The 12,385-nt window shown below is 34.2% G+C and overlaps 1 protein-coding gene across 3 annotated transcripts in view; it reads left to right on the top strand.

Annotated features, from left to right (window-relative positions):
- Positions 1-12,385, top strand: part of CNTN1 (contactin 1) — a 318,439-nt gene that overhangs the window by 113,701 nt on the left and 192,353 nt on the right. Inside the window, exon 1 of one of the 3 annotated variants that reach the window (XM_028531930.2) lies at positions 2,518-3,166. The exons of the other annotated variants lie outside the window; for them this stretch is intronic. The gene's annotated coding sequence lies outside the window, so the exon portion shown is untranslated. Of the gene's footprint in view, positions 1-2,517; positions 3,167-12,385 lie in introns of those variants that run through there. 3 annotated transcript variants of the gene reach the window in all.

Raw genomic sequence — 12,385 nt, 5'->3', positions numbered from 1 at the left:
GTTATGTCCTAACATCTGGCACAATTCCTTTTATGTAGAAGGTACACAATGAGTATTTTTAAGTTACTGTGTTATGATTGGGGGTGGGTATGGTACTGACAAGACAGGGTGAGAAAAGTAGAAAGAATGTCTTGAATCTCAGGGAACAAATGCAATCTGTTCCCACAACCCCTGAGCTCAGGAATGTAGAAACTTTGGTAGCCTGAATTATTTTCCTAACTCTATATGACATTGTATTTTCTTATAATGGGTATACATTTTGCATAATTCCAAATGACAATAGTCAGCCAGGTTAATTATACATCTTAGTTGATATTACGAATTTAGTAGACTAAATATCCTTTGATGTATTCACAAGTTTTGATTCATTTAATTGACCTTATTATACATTAGAGTTCACTCCCTATTTTACATGCATTATAAATTTAGAATATTGGAAATCTTGATCTGCAAAGAGATCACATTTGTCTAAAATAGCCATCTCTGTTTTCCATCCATTTGAAAAATCAGTTAAGTGTGTTTCTCAGGCATAGCCGAACTTCTGGAAAGTGGAAATTGGTTCTTTATCACAGCCTTGGTCTTTGTTTTATCTGGGCGTACAACTAACTACTTCAGTTGTTTCATTTCAGACTTATGTGCTTCCCTCCTTCTAATTTATTTGGGATGTACTTACTCCATAGCTTTTCTTATGCCATACCTTTTTCTTCTTTGCTGGCTTCTAATCTCGTTCTATGCGAGGTTGATGAGGTGTTTGTGTGTTTCTCATCTTTCTCTCTCCCTGTGTTTAAAACAGGTGAACCTGAAACTTCACCAAATGGTTGCAAAGTTGCCGTCTTCATTTTTGACTGAGGTCTTGGTTATTTGTTAGAAAAGATACTGGCTTTCCTGTCGCTTGCAGCACGAGAGTAACTGAGCTGATGTTCCCCAGTCCACCTGGTTATGCACCATTGAGTCATGTCATTTCAGACAGCTTTAATTTCTAATACTTACATTTGTAGTTATTTTAGATTATGTCAGCAATTAGAATTTTCTAAGTGATTATACTCTATATCCTCATATCTGATAAATTAAATGCCAAGGTTTTAAATTTTCTACTATTTTTAAATGAGATACTATTTTTATATGAAATTGCTTCTATAAATGATTAAATTGGTAAAATTCTTCACAGGATATTAATCCTTATAACTTCTGTAATGTTTGAGGTCTTTCAATCTTCTCTTTAAAGAATAAATAATATTCAGAAATATAATAGAATAAGGTCTACTATGTAGTTTACTTGAATTTTATTAGGGTTAAGGCAGTATATATAAATATGCAAATCAAATCTATGTAGGCAGAACAACATATTATGTAATATGCATAGTTATTAGATGATAATTTCTCATACTGTCTGATATGGCAAAAAATTAGCATAATTTTTACCAGTTAGGTACCATTGTCTTCTCTATGTCTTAGCAGGAATTATGCTCTTACATATGTGTGCACTTGGAAAGAAGAGATATCTCCATGAACATCCATTAACTCCATCTCCTCTGTCATCAGCACTACTACAACCTTTGCAGGCTGATACTAGTTGTTACTGGCTTACTGACTCAAAGTGATTGTGAATATGCCCCCTCCAAGGGTGAATTGCACCCTGCAGTCTGTTAGATGGGAAACCTCAGCTATACTTGGACAGTTGCTCCTCTGTGCTCCAGCCTCAAGCCATGAATTTGAAGGATTTACTCTGGATTTAACAAATGGTCTTAGCATAGAAACATGATATTGTAAACTTGCATGTTGCACCTGTGTGTGTATGAATATAAAAAGAGACTTTAAAAAGACATGACATTAGGCTTCTATATAATCATAAAAATATCACATTCAGTTCTCTTTTGGTGAAAAAATAAAGATTAATTAATTTTTACAGTGAAGATACTTTGGAAAAAAATTTGTATATACATGCATTTTCTATTTTATATAAATCTCTCACTGTAGCATTTTTGCAACTACTATTATAACATTTTAAAATGCTACCTGTGTTTTCCCTCGGTGAACATTAAAGCCTGCTCTCTGGAGGCAGTAAAACGGACTAAGAGAAGCCAGGGTGTGTTCTTAAGAGCTTAAATTCTGAGAGAAAGTGCTCTCAGAGCTACTGACACACCCTGATTAGAGATGCTTACAGTCTGAAATAGTTAGCAGTGAGGAACATGTGCACCCACTCTAATGATTTTTTTAAAGGAAAACTTCCATATTATTGAAATGGGAAGTTTATTATTTTTAGATTTGAGTTTTCTAAGGAAAGTTGTTCACATGAGCCCAGGTAAAAATCTATGATGTATCCATACACCTTTTTTTTTTTTTTTTCAAATTTTCAGTTTAGTGATGTTAATTTTCCAGATATGCTAGAAAAGAAAACAAAAATTCTGGACATCTTACTTATAAGGTAAAATATGAAGCCTAAACCTGCAGAAAGTATGTCTTCTGAATAAAAGAAAACAGATACTATAGCATTTTTGCAGAAGACAGCTCAGTTTAAACAGCCTGCAGTATGCAAATGCCATCTCGTCTGTGTGAGTGTTTTACCCGAGTGGATGCTGCAGGGCTGGAGGCTTCTGCTGTGATTTTGGTTGTAATTTTATTTGCGGAAATAAACCAATCATGAAGCTCCAATTGCCTTAGCAATGAGGTGATCAATAGCCCATTACTGGATAGAACAGTGGCTACAGGAAGTGCATTGAAGATTTTAACTCATGAATTATGCATGCGGTGCTCATTCTTTAGTGTTGGAACAGAATGACAGGGTTTGTGAAGTCACCTCAGATAGTTTCTTGCATTAAGTGACTGCAGTGAAATGCTTAATATTTTCAGGCATAGAGCAGTATTGACTCGGTCCCGGGCAATTTGGAAGATGTAAATCCCCCAGCTCCGAGCACAGAATGCTTTATTTGAAAGTATTGCCATGTAGAAAGCCAGCTTTGCTGTCATCTAACCTGCTCATCTCAGAAGGTTGGCTGAAAGATGGGAGCGGCTGTGCCTGCCTCTGAGGTCACAGCTTGAAGTCCTTTTAACTTGCTTTCTGCTGCAGGAGGGAGGTATCCCGTGGTATAACTGTCGCTGCATTTATTCAGATGGACAATTTGCAATAAATATTGTACTCAGTACTACAGATAGCTCAACATAGGAGGTAAGTCCGAGGTTTTTCTCTAGGTTAGATCGTTGCAAACGTGAATGTGCTGAGTTAGGATAATGGTGATGCAGCATTAGTAAGGTTGACTCAGACTTCAGTATTGTGATGCAGCGCCAGGGCTCTCAATTGTCAAGCTAAATGAAAGCTGGCTTTGTTTTATATTTTTAATATTATGGTGCCATAAGGTATTTTATTTTGCATGCAAATGATTTTCAAGAATGTGCCAGAGCTCAGGTGTGTGGGTCTTGGATAGATAGAAGCCTGCAGATCGGGGAGGGGCAGCACTGACCGTGAGCTGGATCAATGAAATAATTATCTCCTCGTGGGGAAGTTTTAGCAGGGCCGTGGCATTCTTTTGGCTCAGATTATTTTCTTACTGTCAACATGTTCAAATTATGGTTGAAGATGTTGGTACACACCCAAAATGCTCAGTCCTCCCAGAAGTAGAGAAAAGTGCCGAGGGAGTCAAACTAAAATACCATGCTGCATACAAATGGAACAAATGGAATTAAAATAATTTGGACTAGCACATCCTTGAAGGAAGACCTTGTTGTCAGGAACGAAACAGTTTGACTTACACTGTAGTGTTTTGTATTTTCTCCTGTCTGGAATGCCTTGGTCTGAAACACAGGAGTGGATGGCATATTTTGAAATTTACCAAAAAGAGAGTTATATTTCTTTCTTAGTCTTTTAAAAATTAGGCTTACAGAATTGCAGAACCCACTATATAAAAGCCAAATAAAATTTACAACTGTAAAACTGAAAAATATAGTTTTATATTGTACTTGCCAGTCTTTGTGAATTAAAGCTGCTTGCTCAAATATGATGGCAAATAATTAATAAATATGCAAATAATAAGTAGTATGATATGAATTCCTGAGCATGCCTTTAGGGTGGGAAAATAACGTGAGCAAACTTTCAGTAAGAAAATCTGGATATAGTAGAATTCATTAAGGATGTTTTTCAACAGTAAGTTTACACTATTAATATATATATGTATATATTCACATAGAAATGCAGTACATGCATGTATATGTAAACACATACATTATAACATGTAATTTATAAAACATGTGCAATATAACTGTATGTATATTTACTTCCTCAAGGGTATTAATTATGCTTTTTTTTAATGTTTGCTAAATAATCTGTTAAGACCCAGTAATAGGTAAGGCCAACTATGATTTGTAAATCAGGCATTATTTATTTTCTTTTAAAAAAAGAGGGAAAAACCAGAAAAATATATAGGGATGATAATAAGAGGATAGGAAAACCACAGTTCAAGAATTTCACAGAGTGTTTCAATTCTGCTGTGGTGTTACTCTGTTCCTTGGGTTTCCTGTCAACTGCCTGGTGGTGCAGTGGCCCAGGACTCCCAGCATTGGACAATGTGTTTAAACCTCCCAAGCTGATCCAGTTTCAGAACAGGAGGGAAATCATACGTGCAGTATTTCCTTAGGAAGGAGGAGTAACTGCCTGTACAACTTAGAGGTGTCCTGATACTGAGCCTATTGTTCAGTTCTGCTTAAATACCTCCTGGACAAGGTGACTCATTAAGAGATAGTAAAATGGAGTAAAGGAAAGTGAGAAAGAATGGAATGGGCAGAAATTTAAAGATGCTTATTGCCAATGACATACTAAATTCTGAGTAATGAGTATGATGGTGGTGCTAACTTGTTGGATTTGGCTGAGGTGACAGGAGGAGGAGAAAAGCTCCCATGCTCAGTGACAGGATCATCGCAGTAAAATGAGTGGACTGACGTGGGGAGACTGTGAAAACAAAGGGGTCCATGTAGTTCTGCACTTGTACTTATTTACAAGTACATTGTTCTGGTCTCTGATGTTGTTCTAGTCTCAAGCAAAGCCATTTATCACCCTGATTGAAAATGCTTGATGATCAGATAAAGAATATTTGCTGGAATATGAGGGAAATCTGAAATGAGATGTGCTCTGTTCCCAATTCCCAAAGTAGTTATAACTGAGTTTATTGGTTATCAACTGGGAGAAGCTAACAAGAAATTCATGAGAATATTTGAATATTAACCATAGTATATGAGATGAAAAACCAAAGTGAATTTAGTAATTACTCTGGCAAAGCATAATCACATTAGATATAGTTGAAAAAGATACTGAAGGTATGGAAAAGATATAATAAAAGGAAAAGAGCGATATGGAATGAAAACTATAGTAGTAAAACCTCAAAAATATCAAATATAATATATTTTTAAGAAAAAAGTACTTAAATTCATAGTATGTTATTAATGCCTCAAAATCAATTTCTAAGAATTCTGAAATATTATGATTCAGTAGTATAAGGTTCTATAATTTAAAATTAAATCTTCCAGGTGACATAGAATGAGAAATAAGTTGAGAATATTTAAGAATAAGTTAAGAATATTATAAAATGGTAATCTCTAAGTTTTCTTATAGGGAGTACTTATACTAATAAGGAATATTTGCACATATACTATAATAAACCTATGTAGAAAACTATATATCTGTATCTACTTTTATATGTTTTATATTCAACATTAACCATAAACTAGGATTGTGGAGAAGTTATGAATTACTCTGGGCCACTTTCCTCCTGCCCTAATCACCCCAGGGACACGTACCATAAAACTAAAGACAACACCTGTGCCCCAGAACTTCCTAAAATTATTCAAACTAGCCAATCCTAAATCCACTTTTATCTTGCTTCCTTCCTCCAAAAACCACAAGAAAGGCTCCTGTCCACAATTCCCCCTCTCCTTCTGCCTCCTGACCAACCCCATGATTCCCTGTGTAACCACACCCCACCCCAACCCCACGGCAAGGCACGTGCCCTTCTCTTGAACCTGTGAGCATAGCAAGCTGTCTTTTCAGGGGCGGCCCTCCCCAGATCTGTTGACTTCACCATATCTAAATCGTATAAAACCTCTTTAAAACAAAATGCAAAGCTTCTTCACGTCTTCATTAGCACCAATTACTATCAATAGAAATGTTATGTTCCCAGTACTATAAAATAAGTGGATTCTTTAAAAAAGATCATTATCCTTTTAATAAACTTCTATGTTATTTTGAATGCAAGGGTAAAATTTTGAGTGAAGTTCTCATAAACATGTTTTACTCTTTTCTATGTTCTGGTTGATAGATGGAGGGTATATCCTTCAGAAATACAAATGGACAATTAGAAGTTTTTAGTTTAATGAAAAGCTACATAACTAAAATTTTTAATATTTTCCTGACTGCTTTAATTTGAAGTAATTTATATATGCTATGTGAAAACAAGCATCTACCTTGGCAAACAACTAAACAATGCTAAAGGGAAAGGCTCCTTCATGCTACTTGAATATCATTCTAAGACTATAATTATTAAGGGCTACTGATGTTTAACATAATGACTTTGATATCCAGTAGGTACCTAGAGCATATATTCTAATTAAAAAGTATTTCTGCTACGTTAAGCCTAAAAATTGAATTGAACGGTCTTGAGAATGTGGTTGCTGCCCTGACTGAATGCGAACTCAGGAAAAATGAACCCAACAGTTGACCACAAGACTAACAAGAATTGGGCCACACAGAAGTAGTTAGTGCTCTGAAGATTATATGCTGAAAGACCCTAGCAGTATCTTTTAGTGGTATACTCTATTATTTCAAAATATCATCACTGAAAAAAGTAGAGAAGCATTGTGACTTTGAAAGGTATACGAATTCAAACATTGTATTTAAGTCTTTTATTCACCTCGAATTTATTTTTGTGTATGGTGTAAGTTGGTGATCGAGTGCCTGTCAGTAAATGAATGGAACAAAAAACTATGGTACATTTACACAATGGAATACCACGCAGCAGAAAGGAAGAAGGAGCTCCTACACTTTGCGACAGCATGGATGGAACTGGAGAGTATTATGCTAAGTGAAATAAACCAGGCAGTAAAAGACTAATACCATATAATCTCACCTATAAGTGGAACCTAATCAAGAAAAGAAACAAGCAAGCAAAATATAACCAGAGATACTGAAATTAAGAACAAACTGACAGTAACCAGAAGGGAGGCAAGGGTGATAATGGGGGAGCAAAAGGGAAGGTTTTTCAGGAACATCTATAAAGGACACTTAGAAAAACCAAAGGAAGGTAAGATCAAGGGTGGGAAGTGGGGATGGCTTGAGTGTGGGGGAGTTGTGGGGGTCAAATGGAGATAACTGTACTTGAACAACAATTTAAAAAGTTAGAAAAATAAAAGGTAAAATAATAAAATACTTAAAATTATAAAAAAAGAATTCGAACATAAATGTATATTTAAACTATCTGACTTTTAACTTCCCTTTGTAACTCAAGATTACATGGTTATAAGTTATTATTACTATCACAACAGCTCTTTAAGAGATAAACTTTGATAAAAAATTCAAATGAAAAATTGAAGATGATTTAGATTGGAAATAGGTTGGAAAAGATACTAGTCATGCTAGCAGATGGAAGGGCAGCAAGGTAGGTGGCTGGGAGGGAATCTGGAGGCGGAGCTGTGCCAGAAAGAACATAGGAATTTCAACAGATGGAAGATGAAATATTGTTTGGCAAGGAAAGAAGCAGGGTGAAAAACAGGAGAATCTATTGAGGAACTGGGTGAGTAGGCAGCCAAGAGGTTAATTGGATGAATCAGTAATAAACTAAATAGGTCAGTATCAGGGCACCCAAGTTCAAAAACAATTAGGTAAGAAAAATAGAAAACAACTACAAATTTTTTCCTTTATTTGAACACTTGAAAGTGACTTTTTAAACTTTTTAAAAAGATTTTATTTACTTTTATAGACAGAGGGGAAGGGAGAGAGAGAGGGAGAGAAGCATCAATGTGTGATTGCCTCTCACACGCCCCCTACTGGACACCTGGCCTGCAACCCAGGCGTGTGCCCTGACTGGGAATTGAACCGTTTGGTTTGCAGGCCCATGCTCAATCCACTGAGCCACACCAGCCAGGGCAGAAAGTGACTTTTATTATAATTTTAACTGCTTTGAAATTGTGATGAACATTGTTTTTTACAGAGGAAAAATTTTAGTAGAAGATTCAGAGATGCTTACCACAGAGGAGGTTTATTCTGTCAAATTATTTTAAGTATAAAATTTACTTTTTATTTCCTAGTTTTGTTTCCTATAATTTGAGCTCTCACTTTGATTTGGTTAATACATGAGGAGTTGGCCGGATATAATACTGAGAGAAATAAAAGCAAAGTATAAGAACTTTAACCCTTACTGAAACGTAGTAAAATGTCAGACTATGGAAAACCTGAATATAATCTTATCATCAGAAAAAAATTATGTTGTCTTTGTCTATTAAGTGATAGCAGCAATGTCTGAACGTAAGGAAGATGATCACAAGTCACCTGGTTTCTATTCAGTCTTCAGACTTATCTACTCTTAAAGCACCATATTCTCTGACAATTATGTTTACAAACAGTGAAATTATCTAATGTGTTAAGCCCTTTTGAAATGACTGTTAACATTATAGATTAATATAAAAGTCCCATGCACAGTAATATTTATAGGAGGGGTTTGACTTGATGTGGCTATTCTAATTGACCTTCAGATAAGATACATGGGTTCTAAGAGGAAGAGATACTATGATCTGCCATATATAAATTTAGAATTAACACCACTCTTTCTTTTTAGTCTCCCATCTATCCTACAAGCTTATTTTCCTGATAGTGTCAACGGTATTTCTCAGGTCAATCTATTACTCTATTTTTTGCTAGCCAAGTTCTTGTTCCATTGCACCTGAAACTTTGATGTTTTTAACCAATATGATCATTTTTAAAATATCTGCCTTCCAATTAATTCCACACACAGAAGGAAGGGTCATTTATCAAGGCTTGTTTGGGCTATGTGACTATTCTTTTCAAGTGATGCTTTTTGTTGCTGCCTTATTCTCTTGAATTAAACTTTAAGCACAGGCTAGTAGCACTATCTCCCCACGTTCTAAGTGTCCATTTTATATATACATTTGCTGGAGCAATTGTCTTAAGCTAAGGAACCATATTTGGAAAATCCTACATGTATGCCATCTGCTACATCAGGCTTTGGGGATACAAGGATGAATAAAACATGAAACCTTTTCATCGGAGTTTATATTCCAGTGCAATGAGCAGACTTATATATACCAGATACCATGATGTGATTTAATACATGAAATGATGTTATGTTCATATATAATAGATACATATATCACCCTCTATTGATCAGGAATCTTTTGCAGTCAAGGAACACACTAATTTATTAATTCAGCAGGTGTTTATTAAGCCCTTTCAATATGCAGTGGCTATGCAAGGGGAGGTATATTTTCTCTGTTACTATGGACAAAATGGTCTAGTGAAGAAGAGAGAAGCAAAACAGAAAGTTACCTGGGCAAAGATAACTCTTCTAAAAATGTAAACCAAGTATAATTAGTGAATGTAAATTAGCTTCTAGCCAAAATTAGGGGAGGACATCAAGGATAACTTTCAAAATGAATCAATTAAAGGATACTTCGAATAGCCGTAAAACATTTGTATAATGCATTATGTTATTTTAATACATTATCTCATTTAATCTTCTTTAGAAGAGTGTAAGATCACACTTTAAAGATCTGAGAACTGATCAGGAGGTTACACTATTACTGAAACTCTAGGCCAGGATTAAGAGATTGATGTTTTCTCTATATTCCCATAATTTTCCTAAATTTCCTTGGCTCTTTGTGGGAACCTTCAGATATCAATGCATACATACATATATATATTCAGTGACATTTTGGGCCCCTAGATTCACAGGTTTATCTTTCATTTTAACTATACTGGCCATAAGAAGCCAGTGCAAAGATGCAAATAATTTTTATAATATATTTTTAATTCAGAGAAAGTCAAATATAATTTGGGGAAAAATTCATAATGTAATCTAAGTTTTAAAATAAAAGATCACTTTGCTCAGGAATGGAAAATTTGACTAATGAATAAGGAACGAAATGCCATGTGAAAAAAACACATGCATTTTACAAGATATCCAGTACATATACCCAACTTACATATCACTGAGTAAATTGATAAATAATAGGTCTGTAATAAATCTATATTTATTAATTATGGGTTTCTCTAAAATATGAATTAGTGATAAGAATATTTTTTGAAATTCTTTTAAGAGCTTTTTTTTTCTCCTTATTAATTCCTTCAGGAGAAAAAGTGATACTAACCAGGGAAGTCTCCTATATAAAGAATAGAAGGGGCATCACATTGCTCTTGTTCATTTCTGTATTCTCAGTGTCTGGTCTTTGCCATGAATACAGTAGATGTTCAATAAATATGTGTTGAATGAATGATCACATGAATTAATGTTACCATATTTTAATAATTCTAAGACACTATTGTTTGTCATACCATCAAATAGAACATTCATTATGTTAAATGTACATATCAAGTGTAACATAGATCCTATAAGTATTAGGATTTTTTTTTTAATGACAGGAATTGATATCAAACTAGCTTAAGCAGAGGGAGGGTTTATTTGAAAGATAAAGTTTCATGTGACAGAAGGCTATACAAGCAAATATTGAGAAAGATGAGGGTGGGTTTTAGCTGGACCTAAAGCATACATGTAACTGAAGATTTGAATGCCATGTCAACAAGTTGGCTTCTCCATGAATGTGGGCTTCGATCTCAGTGAACACTGTGCCCAAGGAACATGCCTGGCCACCAAGGTTTAGATATTGTTTTATCTCCCAGTAGCCTCCCTCCCACTACCACGAATGAGTACATTTTGTGATAGTTTTTACAAGGCTTATGTTATAAATGGCAAGTTCAAGTGGTTGGAATGAATTAGCATCAGTTTTTGTTGACATATTAATTAGAATAAATGTTAAAACATTTGGTGATTTTAAAATTGAACAGATATTCTACTCAGCAAAAGTACTGTGGATATTTTAATAAAAGAGGAATTATGTCTTATGTGGAAATTATATGAATAGAAGAAATGAAAATAGTTCAAATATTTTAAATTATTTTACATACCATTCAACCTGTTTTAGACTTCATGGGAGCAATTATTGTTTTATTGTGGCCAAAACCCTAGCATTTAGCATATTGCTTACTACATTGTAAACATGTGGTAAATATTGGTCATTAGTAATTTTTTTACTTATGTAATTAATTCATAGCATTATACTGAAAATGGACCACAATGGGACAATAGGAATGTTAAGAAAATATTTTTAAAAACCAGTGAATATATTCCATAATGTCACCTACTCATAGCTAAAAGACAAATTATATAAAAATAAATTGCTAGAAATAAATGACCTGCAAGATAAGCAGAGATCTAGGCCAAAAATAATGTGATTGATTGGATCTGGAATAAAAAATGAAAAATAAAATTAAATTAAAAAAACATAAAATAAAATGGCTTGAAATAGTACATTAATTTTTTAGAAGATGTTAAATACATAAGAAATTCTTGAGAGGAGTATTGAGTAGAAATAATAATAAAACTATTGAGAGAAGTGCTTGTTTGTGCCAGGACACTCATCTAGAAGAGACCATGGCCAAATGTTTATATAGATATACTTGCATGAGACCATTACAGAAGAGCACAAATGCTAAATATTGTTCGTTTTTTAATAAATGGCATTTTAATCATTTTTTAGGAGAGAAGAAAATTATTTGTCACAGTGATTGTTCTGAAGTTATCCAATGTTAAGAAAAATCACAAATATGGTTATCTTCTCTCTATGTTCCTTACTGCAGTAGGATTAGCCCCCGCCTATGGAAGTATTAGTGCCTTTTGGTGAAGGCCTCCTTTTATTTACATTGACCTTAAGTAGATGCTTCATGCAGTCCTGAAGAAAATGTTTCTGGCAATCTTAGAGGGAGATTATTTAGAATTGGAATTCTAATTAGAATTGGAATTAGAATTCTTCTCCCTCATTAAGAAGAAATAAAAATCTTAGAATTGGATAGGACCATATGAAAATTCCTTAATTTTTACATGTGGAAACTGAATTTCTGATGATTGAGACCTTTCTAAGGACTTAAATACCAACATGCATAAAAAAATAGCTTGTAATGCACATGTGTTTAAAATTAATAATAGGGTAAAATTCTAGTGATTTTTCTTAACTGTAGAATTGTTGATTCAGACTTAATATTCTTCATATAATTAACTTTTTAGTTTAAGGGAAAATGTTCTTTAATAAATTGCTTTTGTTTCTCTAAATTATTTTG

This window comes from Phyllostomus discolor, chromosome 2, assembly GCF_004126475.2.
Source record: "Phyllostomus discolor isolate MPI-MPIP mPhyDis1 chromosome 2, mPhyDis1.pri.v3, whole genome shotgun sequence".
NCBI lineage: Eukaryota > Metazoa > Chordata > Mammalia > Chiroptera > Phyllostomidae > Phyllostomus > Phyllostomus discolor.
Note: the sequence above shows the minus strand (reverse complement) of the source record. Positions and strands in the feature narration are given on the sequence as shown.